Source organism: Solanum stenotomum, chromosome 1 (assembly GCF_019186545.1).
Source record: "Solanum stenotomum isolate F172 chromosome 1, ASM1918654v1, whole genome shotgun sequence".
Taxonomy (NCBI): domain Eukaryota; kingdom Viridiplantae; phylum Streptophyta; class Magnoliopsida; order Solanales; family Solanaceae; genus Solanum; species Solanum stenotomum.
The window spans coordinates 35,880,335-35,892,943 of NC_064282.1; positions in this window are offsets into that span (position 1 = coordinate 35,880,335).

Sequence of the window (12,609 nt, forward strand, 5' to 3'; positions counted from 1 at the left end):
TATCCCTAATTAGCTAAAAATCAATAGCAGATGGGCTCAAGAATTTTCCTACAAAACACTGAGATTTTATATTAAATCATCTACATTACTAATCTGACTTGGAATCATTTTCTCCAGTGTGCAAATGATTACTTGCTTTCACCATTCAAGCACGCCTCATTTTGGGGTCAAAATACTTATATAGGGGTCCTAGACATTGGCAAACGACATAGTATTAGGCTAGACTAATTAGGAAAAGACCCAATTGCCCCTAGGAAAATAATTGTCGCCCCTAACGATGCTTTGGACCGACGGACCGTGGTTTGACCAACGGTCCATTTTGCACGCCTATCATTCCGTGTCAGATACTAGACTTTTGGGGTCATGATCCACAGACACTCGACCACGGATCGTGGACCCAACAGTCTGTTGGTCCAGGTCGTGGTTCATGGTCCTTGAGCCTATTTGGGTAGCAATCCACGGTTGTGGTTGGCCTCCGTCGAATGGCACCAGAAACTTCTAAAATATGAGATTTTTACCCTTTCTCAAATCTGAGGTGTTACATACTGAAACTAGCAGTATTGAAGAAAGGTCCCATTATAGGCACTGAGACCAACCTAATAGATTAGGCCTAATGGCCATGCGAATGAATATTGCGGGCAACATTAAGACTACTCTTCCCAAAATTAAGAATGAAAAAGGATTTCTGAAATTTGTGAAAGAATCCTCTCAAACTGCTAATAAGTCCCTTGCTGGGACACTAATGGGTACTTTGACGACCAAGAAGTTTGATGGTTCTCGTACCATGGATGAGCATGTTATTGAAATGACAAACATAGAAGCAAGACTTAAAGTCTTTGAGAATGGAAGTGGAACAAAATTTCCTTGTACAATTCATCATCAACTCATTAGCATCTGAGAATGGTCCTTTCCAAATAAACTACAATACCATAAAATATAAATAGAACGCATATGAATTGCACGGAATACTGGTTCAGGAGGATATAAGGTTGAAGAATCTAGGAACTCATTCCATCAACTTTGCAAGTCATCAAAGAGATGGAAAGAAAGGAAAGAAGCATGATAAGGGAAAGCAAAAGAAACACAATGTTAGCGAGTCTTCATCTCAAATATGTAAGAAGGAATAGAAGGATGATAAGTGTCGTTTCTATGGAAAATCCGGACACTTAGAGAAAGATTGCTTGAAATGTAAGGCATAGTTCAGAAGAAAGGTAAGCTTTGGGCTATTACATGTCTTGAATCAAATTTAACTGAAATTCCTTATAATAATTGGTGAATTGACGCTGGTTGTATTGTTCATATTTTTAATATGATGCACAGATTCCTTACAACATAGATCATAATGCATAACAAAATATTTGGCTATATGGGAACAGAGTGAAGGCTCCAGTTGAACCTAGTGGACTTATCGTTTAATCTTCGATATTGAGCGTCACATAGATTTACTTGAAACTTATTATGTGTCTTCTCTTTCGAGAAATTTATTTTTTTGTCTATGTTGGATAAGACCGGATACTCTCTTAATTTTGGTAATGGGTGTTTTAGTTTGCTTAAGCATAATCATCTCACTGTACTTGAACTCTTTCTGATAGTTCATACAAATTATATCTTGATAAGACCGATTCCGTCTCGATTCTGGCTTGTACCGGTTAGGTCCGAAAGTAGCGGGTTCGAGAGGGGTAAGGGACAGAAATCGGGATTTACCGATTAGTCCCGGTTTCGGTCCCGATCAGGTCCAGTTCGTAAATTTTTTTTATTTTTTTTAAATCTTAATTATTATTATTATACCCGTTGGGCAACAGGTTTTGGGCCCCACCAACGGCTCTTTCACCCCCATAACTCCCCTTTACACCTCCCGACCCCCCAAACTTTTTTTAATACCCCAACCTTCTAAAAACTACATTTTCATCCTTTTTTTTAACTATAAATACCTCCAATCTTTCATTTTTTTAACTCACAATTCACAAAAATATTATCTTCTACTCTCTCTAGTCTCTACTCTCTAATCTCTTATTCTCGTTAAAATTACGAATTTGAATTTTGATCTTTGAAAATTGGAGCTTCAAAATTCAACTTTCAATTTTCGACTTTTGGTCATACACGTCTAATTTTTTAGTAGACGTTTGGTACATTCGTTCCAACTCACCTTTCATTTAGTTATTTGTTTGTTTGCATTTAATTATTTATTTTGTGAGTAATTAATCTCTAGTCTCTACTTATATAGTTATTTATTTGTTTAAAACTTTGCATTAAATTTTCGTATTATATAATATTTACTACTTTTTATATTTGAATATGGATTTTGGTAAAAACAATGTTGACAAGGGTAAAACAACCATAGTTGATTCGATCACTAATTTATGGAGCTCAAAATCCAAGAAAAATAAAAAAATTGATAGTACTTCTAAATCTAAAACTAAAAAAACTTCTCAATTAAGAATAAATACGAATGATTATACGCATGTTGATGAAACTGTTTTTAATATTGATGGTAATAGTGGATTATACGGATGATTAGATCCTTATCATGAACATTTACAAAGAAGGTTTGGTAATTTTGATGAGAAATTACCTGAAGATGATGAACATGATGATGTTAATGATTATATTGATAGTTTGATAATAATGTTGATAAATATGATGATGATGAAACTCAGCCAGCTACTCCCACTCCCAATCCCTCTCCCGCTCCCTTTCGTTGTCCTGCTCCCGTTCCCCCGTGCATCATAGGACTAAAGTAGAACGCGCTAAAAAATCAGTTGTGTGGCAATTTATGACTCAGAATAAAGATAAAACACAAGCTATTTGTAATAAATGTAAACATAGAATGAATCATAAAACTGTAGGAAAACATGGTGGGATGGGACATTTGAGTAATCATTTAATGTCATGTTGTAAAAATGAATTTTTGCATGCTAAAGTTGTAGCTGAAGCTAAAAAGAATGATACCACCCTTCCTAAAAATGTAGGAGTAGAGGGCTCTAATATGGTCCAAACACAATTAAATTCTTCTAATGTTTCTAACTCTAGTATACAACGATCATATAGTAGAGAAAAAAATCTTGAAGAATTAGCTAACATGATTATTGTCATGGGTTTGCCATTTAATTTTGCTGAAAATCTCAATTTTATTCATTATATTCAAATTGTGTATAGTCCACACTTTAAAGGTTTTACTAGAAATACAATTAAAAAGGTCATCTTTGATTATCAAGCTCAACATTTTTAGTATCTTCATTGTTTATTTTATTATAATAATAGTAAAATAGCTATTACTTTTGATATGGGCCGTAGTGTAAATGGTAATGATTATTTCACTATTACTGCACATTGGATTGATGAAAATTGGACATTGCAAAAAAGAATTTTAGGTTATAAATGTTGTGAAATGCATAAAACCGGTAGTTATATAGCTCAAACACTTATTGATGTTTTACAAAACTATGAAATTTGTGATAAAATAAATAGTGTCACCTTAGATAATGCTTCTAATAATAGAACTGTTGTTGAAATACGAAAACCATCTCTTTGCCCTATTTATATTGATGGTTTTCATATTAGGTGTGTTGCACACATATATAATTTGATTGTTAGAGATGGTATAGCAATGTATAATGATAGTTGCATAAAAGTTGAAACTGCATGTCATTTTATTTTTAAATGTCAAGTTCAGTCTAGACACAGAGATTTTAATAATCGTTGTCGTGAATTTAATCTTCCACCTAGAAAAATTCCAAAATCACTGTGTACTACATGGAATTCTTTATATGAAATGCTGGAAGTCGCTTATGAGTATAGGAAACCTTTACAAATGATTTTGAATGCTCATAATTCAAATATGACATATAGACTTGATGATAATGATTGGAATGACATAAAAGAACTTATAGAATTCTTAAAAGTTTTTTATTTAACCACAAAAAAAATATCTGCACTTTATTATCCAACTATTTGCTCTGTTTTACCTAATATTTGTGTTATTTCTAGTAAATTTTATAAATTCAAAAATAAACCAAGATTTGAAAAATCTGTTAAGAAAATGATTGAAAAATTTTAAAAATATTTTATTCATATTCCTCAAATTTATTTAACCGCTTGTTTGTTAAACCCACATTACAAAGATGAAGGTGCATCACGAATGGTTAATAAAACATATTTTAATTTGGGTATTGATAGTGAAGATGATGAAATACCTAGTTGTCAAGATGTTAAAGATAGTATAAAAATTGAAGCTAGAAAATTGTATGACTTGTATAATTCTAATATAATGAATGTAGTACGTAATAAAGAGCCTCAAAGTTCTAGGAGTAGATATAATAATGAAGATGATATTGATGATATGATAGATTGTTATCTTGAACTTTCTCATAATGATAGAAATGATTTTGAAGCATATATTAATCAAAATACAGAACCTGCTACTATTGATCTACTAGAATGGTGGAGCAATCGTGGCCAGGGATTTTCAAAACTTCAACCGGTTGCTCGAGATGTGTTAGTTATTCAAGCATCTTCAGTAGCTTTGGAAGGCATTTTTAGTGCAGCAAGATTTCAAATTGGAGAGCATAGATATTCATTAGCAGCAGATAGCTTGAAGATATCGATACTATTTAGAGATTGGATTAATGGCGAGAGAAGGAGTTATGATTGTCCACCTTTACCGACCAAATTTGAAAATGACGTTGATGAAATAATGCAAGATTTTAGTGATGACGGCATTGATGCAATGGAAGAACTAGCTAATCAACCAATTCCAGAGCATGTTACTAGAGAAATGTTAAATGATTTAAAAAAAGATTTCCTTGGTAGCACGAGCTATTAAATTTAAATGTCTATTAGTGTGAGTATAATAATTTGATGTCTAATTCAAACAGAACCCTTCCTAAAAGGTGGCTGTGTAAATTAGATTTTTTAATACTCTACTAATATTTTGTAACTCAACTTGTACTATTTAATTAATATTAATAAAAGTATAGGCTATTCGCCTTAATTTTTTTTTGTTATTGTCTTGAATTTAAATTTTCAAACTTTTAAAGTGTGAAATTTAAACTTTTATAGTTTTATAGTTTTATAGTTTTAAAGTTTGAATTTAAATTTTCAAACTTTTAAATGGTGAAATTTAAACTTTTATAGTTTTAAAGTTTGAATTTAAATTTTCAAACTTTTAAAGTGTGAAATTTAAACTTTTATAGTTTAAAAGTTTGATTTTAAATTTTCAAACTTTTAAATTGTGAAATTTAAACTTTTATAGTTTTATAGTTTTATAGTTTTAAAGTTTGAATTTAAATTTTAAAACTTTTAAAGTGTAAAATTTAAACTTTTATACTTTTAAAGTTTGAAAGTTTGTATTTAAAAGTTTAAGGGCTCGTTTGGTGTGAGGGATAATACCAAATAGTCCCGGGATTAAATTATAGTACTGCTTATTTTGTTGTTTGGTTGGCAAGTTCGGGATAACTTATCCCGGGATTAATAATTAGTACCGGGATAAGTTATCCCTCAACTTGGGTGGTATAGTAATCCCGAGATAACTTATCCCGGGATAAAATAGGTAAATGACAAAAATGTCTCTTTCAACCCTTTTGTTATATCACTTTTTACATTAATGAAGGGCATTTTTGTAAACAAATAAATTGTTCTTAAAATTTATTATTTTGAATACAACAAACTAAACACTCAATAAAAAATAATCCCAACACAACTTATCCTATCATAACTAATCCCAACATAACTTATCACAACATAACTTATCCCATCATAACTCATTTTCAAACCAAACGACCCCTAAAAGTATAAATTTTTAACTTTAAAATTATAAAAATTTTAATATTATTTGAGCAATGTTCCTAATTTCCTAATTTTAATAATAATTTTTTTTAAAATATAGCCGTTGGGACCCGATTTCCGGTCCGGGACGGGTATACTTTTTTTTCCCGGAATTACCGGTTCCGGTCCATGGTACCCGATTCCGTTCCGGCTCCGGTCCGTCCCGGTTCCGGTCCCGTTGCCACGCTTAGTCTTGTATCAACTTTTTTAGATGTTGAGCTTCCTTTGCCTAGCATGAAAAGAAACAATTTATAATTTCTTTAGTGGTCATTATAGAGAGATTTCAGTCATTATTAACAGTTGACAATTAGTAAACAAGTTTGTGTTGTTTTTTCATTTTCTTTTTCTTGATAATTCAAAATAGGTTTCTCCTAGCCATTCACTAAATTTCCTAGTCATTCTCACAGAAGCTATTCTAAGTTGGAGTTGAGCTTGAGTTATTTTTTTTGTTTCAGTGATACTCCTAAACTTTTTCAGATTTTGATTTTGGTTGGAAGTCGGAACTTTGGTTTGTAAAGTTTTTCAAATTTTGATTTTGGTTGGAGGTTGAAACTTTGGTTTTCCGATCCGTGAACTTTGGAAGTTAAAATGAGATATACTGGAATCATTAAAATGAGATATACTAGAATCGTTAAACAATCAAGAGTTACGGAATAATTAAGTACTAACTGGAGGAGATTGTAGTTAGAATCAATTCAGCCAATATAGAGAATTCAAACTAACAAATTTAAACCTATAAAGATATATTAAATCACATTCACAGAGAAAAGAGATAACACTTGTCTGTAACTTATTACAATAACATTAGACATTACAATCACATTAGACATATTAACAAGGATAGTTAAAAAAATTCTAACAGTAGCATTTTAAGCAAGCTGAAATTTAATAACACAACGCCCAACACTGATTAGCAATGCGACCATACGAGTGGAACAGTTTGAAACTAAACAAGATGCAGCTAGGAAGACCAGAATAGTAGTAACAATTTTTAGTTTTGAAATACACTTTCAACATCCACAAAGAGGAATAACACTCCAACTTTTTTGTGGATTTCAATTGTGTGCATCTGCCAAATTCATTCACAATTGACAATGAGGTCTGTTTGTATTTCCCCAATCATCTCTCTAATCTAAAGCCCAGATACTACTGTACAGAATTACTTATTAAAATTTAAAATGTGTTCTAGTTTAAACAGGAGGGCTATCCAAACCATTCATCGTGTGCTGAAACCAACGAACAATTGAAATGGTGTAAAGGGGTTGCAGACTGAGACTAACCGTGATGTGAGTAGGCGAAGACAGTTCTCAAAGTGTAGATATGGTCACCTGATGCTATCTCTCTCCTTTCTACTTTGTGAGTGAGCAGACCCATCTCTTTCCCTCTCTGCAATCGCCAGAGTTAGATGAAAATGAGAGTAGACGAAGACAGTTTCGGTCACATTCTACGGAGCAGCTAACGAGAGAGAGAGGTGCGGCTGCGCCAAGTTCGTTAGTCGGAAAGGGGAGAGGAGAGGGGAACGAAGGAGGCGGCAGCTGCTCGGAGCCTGCCGCTTCGCGCGACTCGCCGGAGCTATTGGAGACGAGAGAGGCCTCGGTGCGGCGGCTCTTCTTTGAGAGGAGGAAAAGAATGAACAATTTTTAAGGGTTTGGGTCTTTTAGATTGAAATAGGAAAGTGAGGAAGATTCAATCTGACCATTGATTAGATGAAAATGGATGATTAGGATTTGATCTCGAATTTTGATAGATGGTTGAGATTAGATGGAAATTAGAGTCTTGAAAAAAAATTGAGACAAGAATAGGCTAAATTTGAAATCAACATGTGGCTATAATTGAAATAAGAATTTGAATTGATGTGGCTAGAATTGAAATACAATCGAATATATTAGGCCACGAGTTAAACGATTTAAGAGAAGATTAAGGAGATGTTATTCAATTAATAAAATATTACACATATTAAAGAATTTTCATATAATTAAACACACCTAAATTTTAAAAATATTTAAATAAATAAGTAAAGTAATTATTTCGAATTTAACTATCGATAAATATAATAATTTAATAATAATTTTTATAAATTATTGCATACTAAAATATATAATTTTTAGCCAAAATTGATTACAATTTTAAACCTGAAATATGTTTTGAAAATACGTTTTAATCGAATACCACTTCTGAAAGGGTTGTAGGTCGATCAAATTGGGTGTCAACAAATATCACAAAATCATCACATACTGAATGAGGTCGGTTTATTTTATATATATATATAATTTAACTACACATCAACAGAAATTTAATTTTATAAATTTAAATTATATACGTCCTAATTGTATAAATTTAATTTTATCGATCAACAGAAGTTTATCAATATCAAATTTAATATATAAATCTCCTTGAAATGATTGTCGATACTTCTTTAATTGATAATGCATTTCATATCTGAACCACTAATATATAAGACTTAATTTGTTAAACTACTTGATTAGTATATAATCAACGTATCTCATACTCCGATAAATTATCCTTTACATGTCATTGCTTACGATATGATCAATACACTTGACATCCATTCAAAATCGAACGTAATAATCTTGATAGAACCTGCTTTGTACAGTACTTTACGATGTTCTATTGTCTATTTCATAAAAATGAGATAAGACATTGAAGGTTATACGTACAAATAATTAAACAATTAATTATAAATACAAAATTTAATTAATTGTTATCATGACATTTCTACGAGTATCATCTCGCACTTCATACTCGGATGGATTATATGTTAGCTCTTCACCTCTACATCATTACACGAGATATTAAGTTCATGATTTGACGATGGACTGATAGAATTTGTACATTATTCTAGAAATATATGTATAATTATTTCCTAATTCATATCAATGTAGTTTCATACTGTAAATATGGATTATTGATATTTTTTGTTTATTCCACGAATTCTAACTTTTTATTTATTAAAGTATATAAAATTGTTACACTTTTTAAAATAACTAATTGTAGGTGTAAAATGAAAATTTAGTATTATGCGCAATAGCAAAATTATGATTAATAGGAATATTTTAAACAAACCGACCTTCGGATGTCACTTTTATCAAAAGTAATTAGATTTAATAAAAATAACCGACCTCATGAGGTCGGTATCACATTAAATTTTAAGATAAATAAAAAAGTAATCATGTTAATTAAATAATATTGACATCGGGAGGTCGATATTTTAAATTCATTTATTTTTTAACTTAGATAAAACTGTCATCTGGAGGACGATTTATTTAAAGTTAATTGAAAATATTAATTTATTAATTTTTCTGGAAGTCACTATATAATTATTTTAATAAAAATTAATATAATTACATACTATTTAATTTTACCGACTTCCGAAAGTCGGTATTATAATATTTTGTTTTTTATTTTACACAAAATCGTCCTCCGAAAGACGATTTAAATAAAATTAAATCAAAATATTTTTCAATTTCGTTTTTTACATTTAATTGAGAAAAAATAAAATATTGTTATTTATTTATTTTATTTAATACTGACATCAAGAGGTCGATTTTTATTGTAATTCATTTTTTCCGGGAAAAATTCCGACCTCCAGAGGTCGGAATTTCGTTTTCCCGCTTTATTTAGTCGGTTTTCTAAAGTTTTTAAATTTTTTATTCTTTTTAAGAATACCGACCTCCATTTGAGGTCGGTAATTTTTAGGTCGGTATTCACTGTGTTTTTAGTTGTGTCATCAAGTCCTATTACAATTTAGAAAGGAGATAAATTTAGTCTCAATCAATGTCCAAAGAATGAATTGGAACGTAAGCACATGAAATATATTCCTTATGCATCAATAGTTGGGAGCCTAATGTATGCCTAGACATGTAGGAGACAGACATAAGTTTTGTTATTGGAATGTTGGGCCGTTATCAAATTAATTCAGAAATAGACCACTGAAAGGCTGCAAAAAAAGTGTTGTGATATTTATTAGGAATGACAGATCATATGCTCACTTATAAAAGATCTGATCATCTTGATGTAGTTGCATAATCAGATTCATATTATGCTGGTAGTGTGGATACAAAAAAAATTCCATATTTTGATATTTGTCTATGTTAGCTGGAGGAGCAATATAATGAAGAGTGCGAAATAGTTTGTTATAGTTGCATCCACTATGTAATCTGAGTTTGTTGTATGCTTTGAGGCCACAATTCAGGCTAATTTGGTGGTAAAATTTATTTCAGGACTTGGACTACTCAAGAGTATTTCCAAGTTGTTGAAACTTTATTGTGATAATAGTATAGTAGTCTTCTTCTCTAAATTCAAAGGGTGCCAGACAAATGAAATTGAAATACTTTTTGGTTAAAGAAGAAGTTCAGAATCACAAAGTGACAATTGAATATATTAGCATCAAGCTTATGATTGCCGATCATTTGACGAAAGGATTACCGCCCAAAACATTTGTTGAACATGTTGAGAGGATGGGCACATAATAGGAACTATATAGAGTTCCTCTTATTTTTTTAACAACGCATTTCACAAATTATTGAGAAATGTATTAGAGGTTTCACAGTTTGAAAAGTATCTATCGTGAATTGCATCCTAGTAATCACTTATGTGTGATATATATATATAGAAATAATATAAACACTCCGAGGTACTTATCAATTAACTCGAAAAATTAAAAGGCAGATCATTCATGACTCATACATAGTGCTTTAAATTTCAACTAAAGAACCAAATACAAAGTAATTTATTGTCGTTCTATGTAATATTTGAAGAAGGAGAAGAAAGTCATCAACCTAATTATTGTGATGAACGTTTTTACATTTTTGTGCATTAATTTCGAATAATTAGTTTGGTTTCTGATTGGGTGAAAGAGTCCATCAACTTTTCAAGGACATTTTGATGGGGTTAAATCCCAATAGTTTAGGAGCTAATTGCTTAGATTTTATGAGTCATACTAGATTTTGGTGCATCTAGATAAGTCCAGATACATATATCTCAAGTTATGAAGTCAACATTAGGTGTAATTCTATCCAAGTGGATTCACATGTATTTGTAACACATAGGAAAATCTCGTTCACCTCCCTCACTTCTCTCCCATCTCGCTTGCAACTATCCTATGTATCTGTTTACATGAGAATCACACCACATACATGTATGGAGTATGTGTGATTCACATGTATCTGGTATGCATGACTATCTCTCTTGCCTTGCTCCTAATCTTGCTCACCTCTCTCCCTGTTGATACTTTTGAAACAAGTTTTACAAAATGTGAAAATACAAAAGTACAATAAAAAATTGTTTGATGAGAACTTCAAGTGCAACTGATTTCTTACAAATACTTAACTTTTTTTCCCAAGCAAAACTCATGTTTAAACACGATCTAACTTATACTTATTGAACTTCAATTTGCAGTACTCTTTTCTTCTCCAATTTTAACCAAATATATGGTCTAAATACCTCAAGATGTGGGGATAAACTAGTTGACTACATTTACTTTTGCGCAATAGTTAATATCACTAATTTCTTGATGATTGATCAACTGTATGGGTAAAATCGGGCTTTGCCAGATGGTCGAGTAACGTGGCAACATGTGACAAGTATGATTGATTACAATGATCACGTTAAGAAGCATTGAGCAGCACTTGTAGAATAAGATCAGTCAATTCAATCTGATCGGAGAAGATTTCAGAGTCTACATCACAGGGACCACATATCCCGAACAAGGTCAGTCTAGTTTCGAGGACAACTTTTCATTTCCAATAACCATAAAGTTCTTTGTTCTTCAAGTTCGTGTCTCCGGGATTATAACTTTAGTGCTCTTATATATACTTTTTATGTCTCTAATTACTTCTCCACTTTTGAATTGACAAACCTATTAAGAAAACAATTATTAATATAATAAATTTACCATTTTACCCCTATTAATTATGAAGTGAATGAATTAAAAAATTAAGATTTTCAAAAAGTTTTACATTTTTCAAAGTAATTAATTGAGGATATAATAGGTAAAAAAAAATTGTTCTTTCTTGATTTGTCAAAATGGACAAGTAATTAGGGACAACTATAAAAGAAAAAAGAGATAAGTGTCAAAAATACACCTAAATTATCCCTTTTTTTTTAGTTTCATACCTAAACTATTGAGAGAGTGAGTTTCATATCTAAACTATTGAGAGTGTGAATTTCATACCTAAACTATCACTTTTTAGTTTGAGAAACACACCTCAGTGGTGTGTGTAATACACTCTCTCTTTTATTTGAAAACCCTTGACACATGACATTCCACATGGATAAAATATTCTACCTTGACAAAAATTAAATAATAAACTATTAATATTAATTAAATATTATCCATAAAAAAATAATTTTTTTAAAAAATAAAATTTAAATTATTTTTCTTACCCCACTCCACCACCTCCTCCACGTACCCCCCTCCCCCTCCTCGATAATCCCACATCCTTTTTTAAAAATAATAAAAATTCTACCCCATCCTATTTAATCCTCCGCTCCTAATTTTTATTTTTATTTTACATTTTTTTCATTTTGTGTTAGATATATACGTACATATATTTTTAGAAAAAAAAATTCCAATGTACCGAATAAAACATAAATAAGTAAAAAAATTAAAAAATGTCTTGCGGCGGCAAGTAAAAAATATTTTTGATATGTATATATTTAACACAAAATGAGAAAAATTTTGGAAGCGAAGGGTTAGGTGGGGTGGGTAGAATTATCTTTTAAAAAACATAAAATAATATCTAAATTAATATTTGAGAGGGGGGG